This window comes from Mus caroli, chromosome 2 (genome assembly GCF_900094665.2).
Source record: "Mus caroli chromosome 2, CAROLI_EIJ_v1.1, whole genome shotgun sequence".
Classification (NCBI taxonomy): domain Eukaryota; kingdom Metazoa; phylum Chordata; class Mammalia; order Rodentia; family Muridae; genus Mus; species Mus caroli.
This window is the reverse complement of record NC_034571.1, coordinates 107,878,283-107,891,891: the sequence shown is the minus strand read 5'-3', so window position 1 is coordinate 107,891,891 and position 13,609 is coordinate 107,878,283. Positions and strand designations below refer to the sequence as shown.

The window sequence follows — 13,609 nt, the reverse complement described above, 5'->3', positions numbered from 1 at the left end:
AAAAAAGTACATGAGTTATAATCTGAGCATTTGCTTAGAATATATACAAAAATTATGTTCCTCATGGCCCAACAAGATTCTTTCTGGTTTGTGCATCAGCAAAAGTCTTTCATATGATTAGATAGAAAGAACCACAAAACTCTTATTATGTCAGATAAGGAAGGAAATGAACTGAACATTACTCATGGATGAACATATTACAACTGCCTCATGTACGTAAACCAATGTAGCAATACTTTTATGAGTGGATATCAGCCAGTAACAGTAAGAAATGAAGTTTGTTATGATGCAAACTTTAAATACACAGTGAAATATAATGAACTGGTTTTAGGTATGAATATTTGAAGATTTTTTCAAATATCAAATAGTATACACATACTTGAGAAAAATAATTGCCTCTGGAGCATGGGAGAAAACAGGAATGGGAGTTCTCTACTGTGTTCTTCAAAATCTAATTTTTTTTTTAAAGAAAATGTAAGACATTTTTGAGATAAATGGCAGATTACTAATTTCTATTACATCTGCAATGTGGGTAGTACGATTCTCTTGTATTAGTTTAATCATGGAAAAATAATAAATCAATGAAAACCCTTCATGATTATCAACCAAATATTTAATGAAACCATATTAGACAAAATTTATGGTGGTCTTCTTGGTAGGCATTTCTTGTTGAGTGACTACTGAAGTCATAAATCAAGTATCAGTTTAATACATAGAATAAACAGTCCCAAGTAAGTAGGATACAGAAATTGAATTGCAAATATCAGCTGTCAGTTTCTTTCAGATAATGCCTGAATTTTGAAAAGCTCAGAAAAATAATAGACGTGTCCATGTATGCCACCCCACTGTTCAGCCAGCCTCCTCCAGTGCCCTCTTGCTCATCCATCGAGTGTGGTTATACTGTCTCTTTGTGAAGTTTCAGACTCATCCTGGGGCTTTAAGCTTTCGATTTTCTTCCTGTTGTCCTTCTTCTCAGATGAGATCAAAAGGCCCCTTTCCTAGCTCAGCCAGGAGTACCTGGCTAAAGTTGAACCTCAGCTGCCTCCCCTCCCTCCATCTCTTCACATTCAAGAACCAAGTTTTGAATAATTGTCTTTACAGCCTTTTCCAATATCAAGTCATTCTAATGCTTTACTGATATTTTTCTCTCCTTTCACAAAGTACAGGTTCATGCTTACTAGTGCATCTCTGCGATCTAGATCTGTGCTTGGTACAAAGGGCATTTAGTAAGAATTGAATGAATGAAAGTGTCAACAGATCCTAAAAGCTTTACAAACTAGAGTGAGGAATATAGATACAAACAGCATCTTTCTCCATTTGTTAGGAGTATTAATGGCCCTAAAATCTAGCCATCTCCCAAACAAGCAACTTAGGGAAGAAAAGGTTGATAGTCCAAGAATAAAGTCAATCATAGTGAGACATCCTAGGGATAGGAACTTGAGAAGCTAATAATATTACGCTCAGTCAGGAGTCAAAGACAATTGATGCTGGGGCTCTGCTAGCTTTCTGGTTTTTATGCAGTGTAGGGTCCAGTCTAGGGAACGCTATTGCCTAATTTTAGAGTGGGTCTTCTCATCCCCTGTGAACCTCATCAAGATGATCCCTTACAAGCATAACCAGAGATCAACATAATCTAGTAACATGGATGTGTTTGGAATCCAATCTCCCAGGTGATTATAGACTCAGTTGACGTCAGTTTTAATGATCACAACTTTCTCTGTTTCTCTGGAAAATCCTACCTAAAGTGGATAATATATCAGTGTCAGTAGGTGACTATGTTAGAGATCCTTTAACATTTTTTCCTTAGAAGTTAACAAAGGTTCTACATATATACCTGCTTCTAAACCAAGTTAAAGGCCTTTGCTCATAAGTATGGTATAGCATATTAGTGTTATATCTTTTATATACTATAAAGAGATTTCTAGCTCAATTTCTAGGTGTTGTCATTGGCAATTTTGTGCTACCTCTTTGTAGATGGAAAAAATGAAGGACATAATTTTCAATAAAGAAATACAAATTAGGACAAGGTCATGAATAAACTTCACCAAAAATTTTATATATATATATATATATATACATATATATATAATTATTGATATAATGACTTATATTTGAGTAAAACAAGACAATTGTCTGTCTTTGAAATTTCTGCAAAGCAATTACCATGTGACTAAATACTAAACAGGAAACCTTTCCACTGATTACTACTCTACTTACAAATTTTAGCTTCCAAATGTTATGGGAATATGCTCTTAGTCACAAGTATAGTATTTCTCCCAGCAGACTTTTACATTATGCAAAGATTCATACAGTTTAAGAGTTCCATTACAAATTCCCCAAAGAGTTTCTTTCTTTTTTGTATTTTCTTGGTCTTGTGTGCAGCAAGCCTAGAGTTCACAAAGGAAATTCCATTCCTATGCTAAAATTTGAAATGGCAGTTTCTATTTTAGAAGACCTTTGCATCAGTGGTTTTGTAAGGAGAAACTTGTGTTACTTTTAAAAAATGGAAAGAAACTAGTGAAGTATTGCTTAGCTTGCAATTCTTGAGAGCACGGTATCCAGAGAAACATAAAATGCCCTATTTGTATGTCATTTGGATGCCCAAAGTTGACACCTTTCATAAATAGGGTAGACAACCTTTATGGAATGTTAGGACAACTTCCAGAACAGTCTGTAAATTAAAATCACCTTTTCACCATTTGTCCTATGCTTGAAGTCTCTTCTAGTTATGGCCTTTCTCTGTACCCTGTCATTCCCTCCTAGAATTCTGCTACTTCCTCATGCCCATAGAATAACAAATTTACACACACACACACACACACACATTCATATCCTCCGACTATCAATAATGTGTTTTCATTCTCTTGGCAGCATCCCATTATATATATGTTTCATAAATTATAGATATACTCAGAAATTAATGGCTGTTTGAGCTCATGTATTTTGCACAGTTAAAAATGAAGCTGCAGTAAATATATACATACAATTTTTGTATGTGCTCCTGCTTTCATTTCTCTTGGACTCATGCTTGTTTATAAGTGATACTGTTATGTGGTACGTTAAAGAAAATGTCTTAATTTGTGCAAATGATCAGTCTAGCTTCCTAAGGGCTTTTACCATTATATGTTTGTACCTATATGAAGTGTTTAGGAGTTAAAGGATGTGCTAGAGAGGCAGAATGGGAACCTCCCTTACAACTACTATCCCTCCTCTCTTCTTCTTCATCACCCTTACCATTACTTATCCATGGGCAAAGATGGATATTACCTAGACAGATGTTGTAACCTTTCTCTGGATACAACACAGGCTCACCTTAGATCACCAAGGTTCTCTTGCAGACGGGTAACCTGCCTATTCCCCCTGCCATTTCACATCCATCAGTTTTCCAAACTCTCACTGCCCTCATCTGTGACCTTTCCCCTCTTTGGATTTTATTACCTGTGTGTTCGTTGCTTGTCACTGCCCAGTGACCTGTGTTCATCTTTCCTTTTCCTTTGGTATGACTGGGGTCTTTAGTTTGGCTCTCACTAAAAACTAGCCCAAACCATATCTACTATAGATGGTTTAATAGACAACTACAAGTACCATGTATAAAATTACAGCCAAATACTTTCCAATAAGAGAAAACTTCCTAGTCAAATTAGAGCATAAACATGATGATGGGTATTATACTATTTTTGTTAGCAAGCAGGCACAGAGCAGGTTGAGAAATTAATATATTCTCTAATTCTTTACTTATCTAGTGTGCCTACTATGCATAGGACCCACTATAGGCTAATAGATCAATGTCTTAGAAGCAGGATTTCATGATCCTGAAAAATCTGCATTATATACTGGGTAAAGCCACAAGTTATAAAGAGTGTTGGATTCTTAATTTTTATTTAGGAAAGTGTAATATGTGTTTATAAGATATTCTGTCTATCCTATGTAATGTGAATGTAACTTATTTCAACAATGAAAGTTATTTCTAAGGCTAGTTATGCTAATTAGTGATAATCACCTTTACCAACAACAGATACCTATATTTCACACTTAAAAGATAATATGGCCGAAATCACTTGAAATAGGTATATTTTCGATTATTAACTTCTTATAATATCTCATGTGGCTACATCTACAGCTTGAATTTCTGATGACGATAGTCCCTAGCATAAGCTCAGTGCTCACTGAAAATGTCACTCAAGGTGCGCCGGGTTACTGCAGAATTATTGTAGATTGTGGACCACACATCAACCCTTAAATCCTGACTTGGAATTGACATTTACTGAAATCCAATGATATGTTAGGCATACAATTGCGTTTACATATCCCATCTAGAAAAGTATTGTTATCATTGGGTAAGTCTAATTTACAAAGAAGAAATCTGGTTGGCCCAAGTCATGAGAAACAATGTGGCTGGGACTCACATCTGCATCTACCTAAGTCTAAAGCAGTATTTAAAACATACTTCAGTTTAAGATATATTCAGTTTAAGATATATACATATATATATATATATATACACATATATATATACATACATACATATATATATATATATATAATTTTCTCACACTATGTCATTATTTTTATGTAGCTAATAAAGAATTTGTTAAAGCTCTTGAATCTCTTATCAAACTGAATATATAAGCCTAATTTTTCAGAAAATTGATATGATAAATAAAAACTTACCTTTCTTTCAATACTCAGTATGGATCTTATGCTAAGAGTTCCTATAATGAAGAATGTTACCTTATGATTCTAATATATATTACTTGCAATTTTTTCTTTTGGCTGTATACTTGAATATGTTACTTTTTTGTAAGGCAACCACATACTCTCTAATATATGTTTTCTTTTTCTGAAGTTTAACTTTGTCACCCCAATGGAATTCTGAGATCTTACTTGAAATACTTCAGGCCGTAGACACCTGAACTTCAGGAACTCTTGCACCCTTTCTTCATAACCATAATTGTTAGATAAGATTTTGAGGGATGAGTCACACCATTGTCACTATATGCAAACCTTACAAGCTTTATTTATAGTCTGTGTCCAAAACCATTTTGGATATGGGATCTTTCGCCCAGCTCCTTAAGCGGGTTTACCATGGATCACCTTTCTTCAATCACAGGAGCACAATAGCCACTAGTAGTTCTCTGTTTCCCACCAGGTTCTCAACTTGCTATTGACATTAAGTGAACAGTTCGAGGTTTGGCATACTACCAGGCTTTTGTGTCACATGAACAGAGGCCTTCTCTAAAGAGTATGTGAGCCACTAGTTAGTATAATGTAAACATTAATTATGAAAACAGTCCCCCAAATGTCATGAAAACAAATAATCCACTGAGGCACTATTGAGCAAACTATCTTACTGCTGAGGCTCAGAAAAAACAGGAAGAGTGATTAGCAACAATGCATTACTAGGCTGAGTTATATTTCACAGTTTTTGACAATCCATAGGGCCCACTTCTGTTTTCCCATAAATAAGATATATAATTTAATGGTTCTCTTTTATCTCATACATCATAGTGAATCTGCGAGAACATCACTTCACTTCTTCAATCCATTTTTCAACTGTAGTATTTTTACAGATATGAATGAAGAGAGCTGTTTCAGTTTTGATTATATTTCATGAGTGTGTATTTTTGTATTGCTACTGACAAAGTGGAGAAAGTATATTTAAATGTAGAACAAATGGCAATACCATTTGTCAAGAAAGACTCTGAAGTTTACTTACCATTGCATTTGGCATTGTTTAATCTGTAGAGTCCAATCTACAGCAGCTTCTTATGTGAAGTTACCAGGAGAACATCACTCCAAACCTTTTGGGAATCCAGTCCTGAAGTAAGTATATAAAGAATAATATAGAATTTAAACATAATATAAAGTGATCATTTGTAAATGTATTATTATAGAAGTTAAGGAAACTGGTATACTATTACAACTTTATCTGCTAAGAAAGAATTTTCCCCACCCCCACCCACTCAAAACTGACTCTTTAAGTCAAGCTATCAATGACAGCATGATAAGAAATAAGGCTTGCTCCTGCCAGATAGTAACGATACCTTTAAACTCAACACTTTGCCACAAAATACTTTTGTTTCCTAAATATTATTTTAAACACTTTCATCTTAGTTTTTTTCTCTTAAAAAATTAAGATGTAATATGTCCATCTTTTTCCCATATTAAATTGGGACAATGATAATAAGTATTTCAATGGCATATTAGGAAAAATAAATCAAACAGTTTGTGGAAAGAACCTATAAGAGTCCTGGCTATAGGAATATGTAAAATTTTAAGATCCACCTCTACTATGAAATCCCTTGAAAATTTTGCCTCCCAGTTTTACATAAAAAAACTCAAATTATTTAAAGCAACAGCTTTGGGAGCTCTATGCATAGTTATATGACAGATGTGTTCCCTATCATATAGGAAGCGCTGAATGAGATAAAGTAGAAGGCTTTTTACATAAAACTAATGCAGTTGAAGCCATAAACTGTTGTAGAAATGTACAGGACAATTCTGATGAATCATTGAAAAGTGAGCATAGATTAGCATGAAAGTGACAAACTTCTGGTAGCTACAGTTTTAGAGAGGACCCCACATTGACCTGAGTAGTATTTCTAGGAATCTTAATGTGACCATCAGTGTAGAGGAATCTCTCTCTCTCTCTCTCTCTATCTATCTATCTATCTATCTATCTATCTATCTATCTATCTATCTATCTATCTATTTAGTATAGTATTCTGCCTGCATGTATGCCTGCAGGTCAGGAGAGAGCACCAGACTTCATTATAGTTGGTCATAAGCTACCATGTGTTTTTTGGGAATTGAACTCAGAAGCTCTCACAAAATAGCTAGTGCCCATAACCTCTGAGCCATCTTTATAGCTCAGTATAGAGGAATTTTAACACAGTAACATGGATGCTCTGGCAAGGGATCACATTTAAAGAACTTCTAGGTCTGTGTGATCTGACTGGAATAACATAAATTTAATCCCTCAGGAGGAAATAACGTTTTGCCCTTATTTCACACCTTTAATCTAATATAATGCAAGTAAGGCTACTTTGTAGAAGGAAGCAACTATGTTTGAAAGTGACATCTAACTGAGGGTCAGACAAAGTGATAAAACAGAGAAAGACTTGACAGAATGAGTCAGAGCTAGGATATGCCCAATTCTCACAACTGTCATGAGAACAGACAGGAAAGAGAAGCAACTTAAAAGAGCAGCAGTAGGGAGAGAGGTGAAAGTGCCTATGGCAGTTTGGTGAGGACAGTTTTACAGAGACAAGTTGCAAGGGAAACAAGCAAGATTCAGGGGAAGAGAAGACAAGTCAGAGGATGAGGAAGAGTCAGAAGAGTAGAGCAGATTGCCAGGGTTACTTTAAGGCCAAGCAGAGCAATTCAGTATGAAACCAAAGAAGCCAGTTTGAATCAGTCAGCTTGACAGATTAGATTGTACAGAGGGTAGAAGCTTCAAGGCCTATGTCTAGACATAGAACAGAGGAGGAAATTCTCTGGTCTCAGTCCACAGCTCCCATCTTATCACTTCATCTGAGGAAATAAAAATGCCACTTATTTTACAAATCAGATATAGATTCATTAGCATATGGCTATGGTTTTCTCATGAGTTGGGGGGAAGCTTATTCACTATGCAATAAATCTAAGCCTCCCTTGTATGAGAGAAGCCTGACTGAATCTTTTTTCAGATGACCAACTACCACATTCTGCCTAGTTTAGCCCCTAAATGCCTTTTGTCATGTATAGTGTGAGAAATACAAAATATATAGAATGTGATTTTCAGTGAAATAGAACAAAAATATTTCTACAGCCAGAGAAAATCATAGGAATAAAAACAAAAGAAAATTCAATAATGGGTGAATTCTTTAAGCATTTAAGATTATCATCCAGATATACAGAGCCTGAATAAAAGATTAAGTTTTATTTACAAAGTTATAAAATGACATTTTATCCTTTAGTTGATAGCCATACTCATTTGGTGTGCTAAATAATAGATTTTATTTTAGGATGACAGTTTTGTCAATTTGACACCTCCTAGATTCACCTAGAAAGTGAGTTTCACTGAGAGATTGTTAACATTGGGTTGTCCTGATGGTATTTATATGAAGGATTCTCCTAAAGTAATTGCTATGGCAAGATCTAGCCCCCTATGAAAACACCATTCCATGGGCATGGAGTCCTGAATTTTATGAGTGGTGACCAATCTGAACACAAACAATCAAGTAAATAGGTATTAATATTTTTCTTGATCTTTCTTATCTTTGGATGTAAGCAGAAGCCTCAAACGCCTATCAATGTGACCTCACCACAATGGTGGATATTAATCTGGAGTTCTATAATGAATAAACCGTTTCATTCCTAAACTGCTTTCTGTTGGGATGTTTTATTCCAACAGAAATAAAGTAGTATGTATAGTGAAGGCACTGTATGTGACAAACTGTCTGAAGAAGAATTTAGGGAAGTCTAAAGTCAAGAAAAGAAGCAAACTAGAACATGATAGAAAACATACTACCCAACTGGAAGCCAGATTAATATGCATGATTGTAGATTAATTTAAATTCTTGATTTCTATTGCCCAATAAAACATGTCAGATTTCAAAAAAAAAAAAAAAACTACAGAAAACGTGAACACAAAAGCTGCAGATAATTGGGAAAATAGATTGGCCCATGCTTATACAGTTAGCATAGATAATCTATAATATATCAAGTGTTTTTATATAGTTATCTGACTGATTCAAAAGTTGTAGATCCATGAATGTTTATAGATGACTTATTCATAATCAGAAATAGAAAGCAACAAAAGTATCTTTCAGGAATTAGTCAAACTATGGTCTATCCATACAATATTTCTTTTCTAAAAAAGAATGAGTGAACTATCAAGTCACAAAAGACCAAATTACTTAAACTCATATTACTCCTAAAAATACTAGCTTGAGAAGTGATACAATTTGAAGACCCAGTTATGGTTACTATTTTTTTGATTGATTGATTCACTGTTTTGTTTTGTTTCTTTTTCATTTCATGTGTATTTATACATGTATGGTGTGTGTGTGTGTGTGTGTGTGTGTGTGTGTGTGTGTGTGTATTCAACTGTATCTAGGCATACATGGGGAAAGTTCATGAGCATGTGGAGGAGTATGGCTGATATCCAGAATATTATGTCTTATTCTTCGAAACAGCCTTTCAATCAAACACAGGGCTCATCTACATGGTTAGTCTCAATAGCCAGATTTCCTCAAGGATCTCCTGTCTATGCCTTCTAAGACTTGTCTTATGGAATTCTTATAGGACTAAGGCTCTTCCAGAACTCACTATTTAGGACAAGCTGGCCTTATACCATCCTTTAGCATGATTAATGTGAAATTACAGTTACAAGTAACCACACCTAGATAATTATTCAAAATTAATTGTGAAATGTAAAATAATACCAAATAGATAAATTGAGTCACTAGAGACTGTTAAATGCAAAATAATAGGAAACAAATCAACTGAGTCACTAGAGATACTAGGTATTTCTTTCATATTAAGCTATCATATAGAGTACTGAAATGTATTTTTCAAAACCTACAGAATGAACCTTGATATGTATGTTTTCAAAAAGCATTTAAAGAGGTTCTAAAACAGGATTGCAATATGTGCCATGACCTCACTTGAGTAAGTGGTTAGAAGTGCTTTCTTATGCAACTTTAGAAATGAGTAGAATTTGAAAGATTAAAAACATCTGAAATTGCACTTAAGCACTGTAGTCTTACTTATAGTATTGTCCACCATGGCGAAATGAGGTTGGAATCATAATTCTATTGGCACCATTCATGTGTATTGAAATGAAACATGAAGTGTGTTAGTGGAGGATGCTGAGAAACAGGTTTCTCATTACAGAAGAAATTATAAATAATCAAGAGTTTGAGGCTAGAATAATTTTTGATATGATGGGTTAATGAGATGCCAGTTGAATTAATGTTAATCTTCATGAAGATTTTGATAGCTAACTATAAAATGTTTTAATTCATATAGTTCAGTTTACAATATTTCTTTGCTTACTAGGTTAAAAGATCAAAATAGTGATTCACAGAAGCATTGAACATATATACACCTAAATGTATGATGAGTTTTAGATTGTAACAAACACCTAAAAAATGAGAAGATAGCACCAAAACCAAGGAAATACTATAAAAACAAACACACATGCATACTTTACAAGGACATGAGAGACAACTAAAGAGCTGCTTCCAATGCCCAGAGCTAGAATAAAAGAAATAACAAAATAAATAAAATAGAATTTGATTAAACAAATACCCATGATCCCTACTTATATGAATAAATAATTGAACAAAGAAATTTGAGAAAATAGATGAGTCTCCCATCTAGGGGAATTCTAAATAATTTATGTAGATACTATACCCTCGAGGAGATTGAACATAACTTGCTATTACTTCAAGTTGGCTGCATGTAGTGCCTTTCTAAAGGAAAGAGAAATAGTAATTTCACAGTTGGAAGACATAGCATGCCCTATCTCAGTCAGGTGGTTAAGTTTAAGCTCAAAATAATGTCATTTTGGTAACACGAATCCTGATCTGATATAGTAAGAATGGCATTTTACATCTATTATCCTCCTCTCCCAACTTATAATTTAGTCAATACATAAGAAATATCTTGAGAAAATACCAATAGATGTAAAATGTATTCAACAATATTTATCAATAATTCTTAAAACTGTCATGGTCAAGAAGTCAGAAAAGGCCAAGAAACTGTAAGAACCAAAAGCAAGACTTTAAATCTACTGTGGAATTCAGAATAGAACACTGTAAGAGAAAGGGGACTTGGTGTTGTATCTAGCATGGTTCCATGATTTGGATATAACTGGGAAGATGAAGAAATGAATAAATGTCAAAGGGCTACACAGAGAGAATAATGGGATCAGATGGTCTGGAGCCTCAATTGGAGAAGTCTCAGGACCCTAGAATCTCAGGGTATTTATTAAGTAGATTTGAATGGAGATGTGGAATTGTTGCATATAGCTGGATAGTTATTATAGGTTGGATTATTACATACAGATAAATAGGGAGGCAGAGTTTATGATATGCAGCTAATTTCTGTAGGAGGAATCTCTGTAGGGGATCAATCTTCAGGCCATAAATATATGAAGAGAGGAAGCTCTGGTAAAAATAAAAATTCTGCACAATCTATCAACATTCACCTTCAGTTCCCTTGGAAGGCTTTGCCATCCCTCTGAGCCCAACGATTTGAAGTCATTAACATGGCTGCACCTTTATCAAAAGATATTCACTCCACAGACTCAGAACTTTCTCTGCTCCCTATACGACACCAGTTCAAAGGTAAGGGAAAATCAGTAAGTTATGGATTTCAGTCAACTACATATGAATATATGTGACAGTGCTTCTCAATATGGGTCTTGGCTCCTTGGGGCTACATATACACATCCTGCATATCAGATACTTATATTACAATTCATAACAGTAGCAAACTGACAGTTATGAAGTAGCAATGAAATAACTTTATGGTTGGGAATTACCACAACATGAAAAACGGTATTAAAGGGTTGCAGAATTAGGAAGCTTGAGACACACTAGTAACAGATGAACTATATTAATGCACATGGATGAAATGAACCATAACAATGTAGTTGAAATTAATTGATATTTTAAATCAGATGCTTAATTTAGAGAAACTATGCACCACATAGTATATAATCTTTCTTATATCTAAAATTATATAATTAAAAGTTGATTTTATTTTTAAATGGAGGTGGACTAATCCCTTATCTGAAGAGAAATACTTCATATATGTCAACAATTATTACAATCTGCATGACAAATACTATTACCAGGAATCTCAGTGGCCAAAGAATGTTATTAATGATTGAAATAGAACCTGTGGTTAAAATGAGGAATTCAGAACCAAATAAGAATAACTATGTCATGGATTGTCTAGATGGCCAGTCTTTTATTTGCTGAAAGTCAACCATAAAAATTAAGGCAAAGACAAATAGGTTGTAGAAAAATATATTCTAAGTAAGTTGTATTGGCAAAGGCAGAGCAAGCTGCTTTGCCTAATGTACATAAAGTTCCATAGTCAGAGTAATATCACCCCAGCCAATCCTGAGGGCTTGATCTTGTCACCCTCACAAGATCATCTACAGGTGGATGGGGGGGTGGGGTTGAAAAAATGTAAAGATTCTCACTATAATCATGCTTGCCCGAGCACAAGGACTCCAAGAGGCTCTTGAGAAATGTAGAAAGAAATAAGAAACTTGCATGAAAATAATAGACTAGTTCATCACATCAGTGATTGAAGTATCTACTTTTCAAAATACTATTCCCATTCCATAGCTTTTAATCTTTTTCTCATCTTTCACTTCTATCAGTTTGAAAGATTCTAAGTTGTTGAAGATGTTGTCACTGGGCTATTAATTTACAATCCGTAAATAATTGATTTGCACTCTATAAATCCACGTGGAGTTGGAAGTAGAAAGGCTTTATTTTTAGTTCATTTTGTAAAACTAAGAGACTGTTCAAGTTTCCCCACCCTAAAGGAATCACTTAGACTATTAAGACTATCACCCTTGAGATCACAAAGCCTCCTGCTGCCTGTGTTTGGGCTTTTTGTTTGTTTGTTTCTAGATAAATTATACTGGAAAATATTAGGCTCCACAGCTTTTAGTTGTTAATTTTCCAAATAGAAAAGCAATTTAGGATGGGGATCCTAGATTGAGAGATTTTATTGCATGTAAGTAGAAATCAAATGTCTTTGTTTCTGACATTGTTATCAAGTCTATTTCATTTTTAGTCTATAGAAGCAAATTTTATGAATTAGTCATCATCATTCCATTGTCCATTTACATATACTTAAATCAATTAAGCTCTAAAGGTGATACATAGAATATTAAGCATAGAGTACTAGGATAGAAAATATTTATCTAAATATTCAATTTTCCCACCAGAGAACACCCTCTGAATTCCCCTCTTAATCAAGACACGCAGGAACTACTACATGCCCAATCGCTACTCTGGCTGAATAAGAGATGACATCAGCAGGAATACGAAACTGATCAACTGACTCACAAGAAAGCTATGTTTCAGCATACAAGTCTCACTTGCCTTGAACATGTCAATAAACTCTCTTCTAAACATTTGAAATGTAAATAAATAAATAAAATATCTAATATCAAATAAAAAATAAAATTAAAAAAAAAAACTCTCTTCTAACTCTAAACCTAGGCAATACTATCACAATATATTTCTCCCCTTCATGAATAGCCACATTTTAATGAAAGTCTTAAGTTCCCATGAAATTTAAGATCAAATTTTAAATTATGGAATTTTGAACTCAGTTATGTAACAGAAAGTGAAGACAGGTGTGTATGCACACATACACACTTTAAATGTTCTCAGATCACACAAAATGTGCAGCTTCTTATTTATTATGCTCTTCATCATTAATTTTCATTTTTGCACATATGGTTTCATGGAATGACTCTATTGACACACTGTTTTTTTTTAATTTTTAATATTTTTATTACATATTTTCCTCAATTACATTTCCAATGCTATCCCAAAAGTCCCCCATAGCGCCCCCCACTTCCCTACCC

At 34.2% G+C, this 13,609-nt stretch overlaps 1 long non-coding RNA gene across 1 annotated transcript in view; it reads right to left on the bottom strand.

Annotated features, from left to right (window-relative positions):
* Positions 1-13,609, bottom strand: part of LOC110307995 — a 196,770-nt gene that overhangs the window by 39,967 nt on the left and 143,194 nt on the right. The window contains exons 7-8 of the long non-coding RNA XR_002379496.1: positions 11,198-11,315; positions 5,717-5,818 (exon numbers count right to left, since the gene is read on the bottom strand). This is a non-coding gene — a long non-coding RNA (uncharacterized LOC110307995). The remainder of the gene's footprint in view (positions 1-5,716; positions 5,819-11,197; positions 11,316-13,609) is intronic.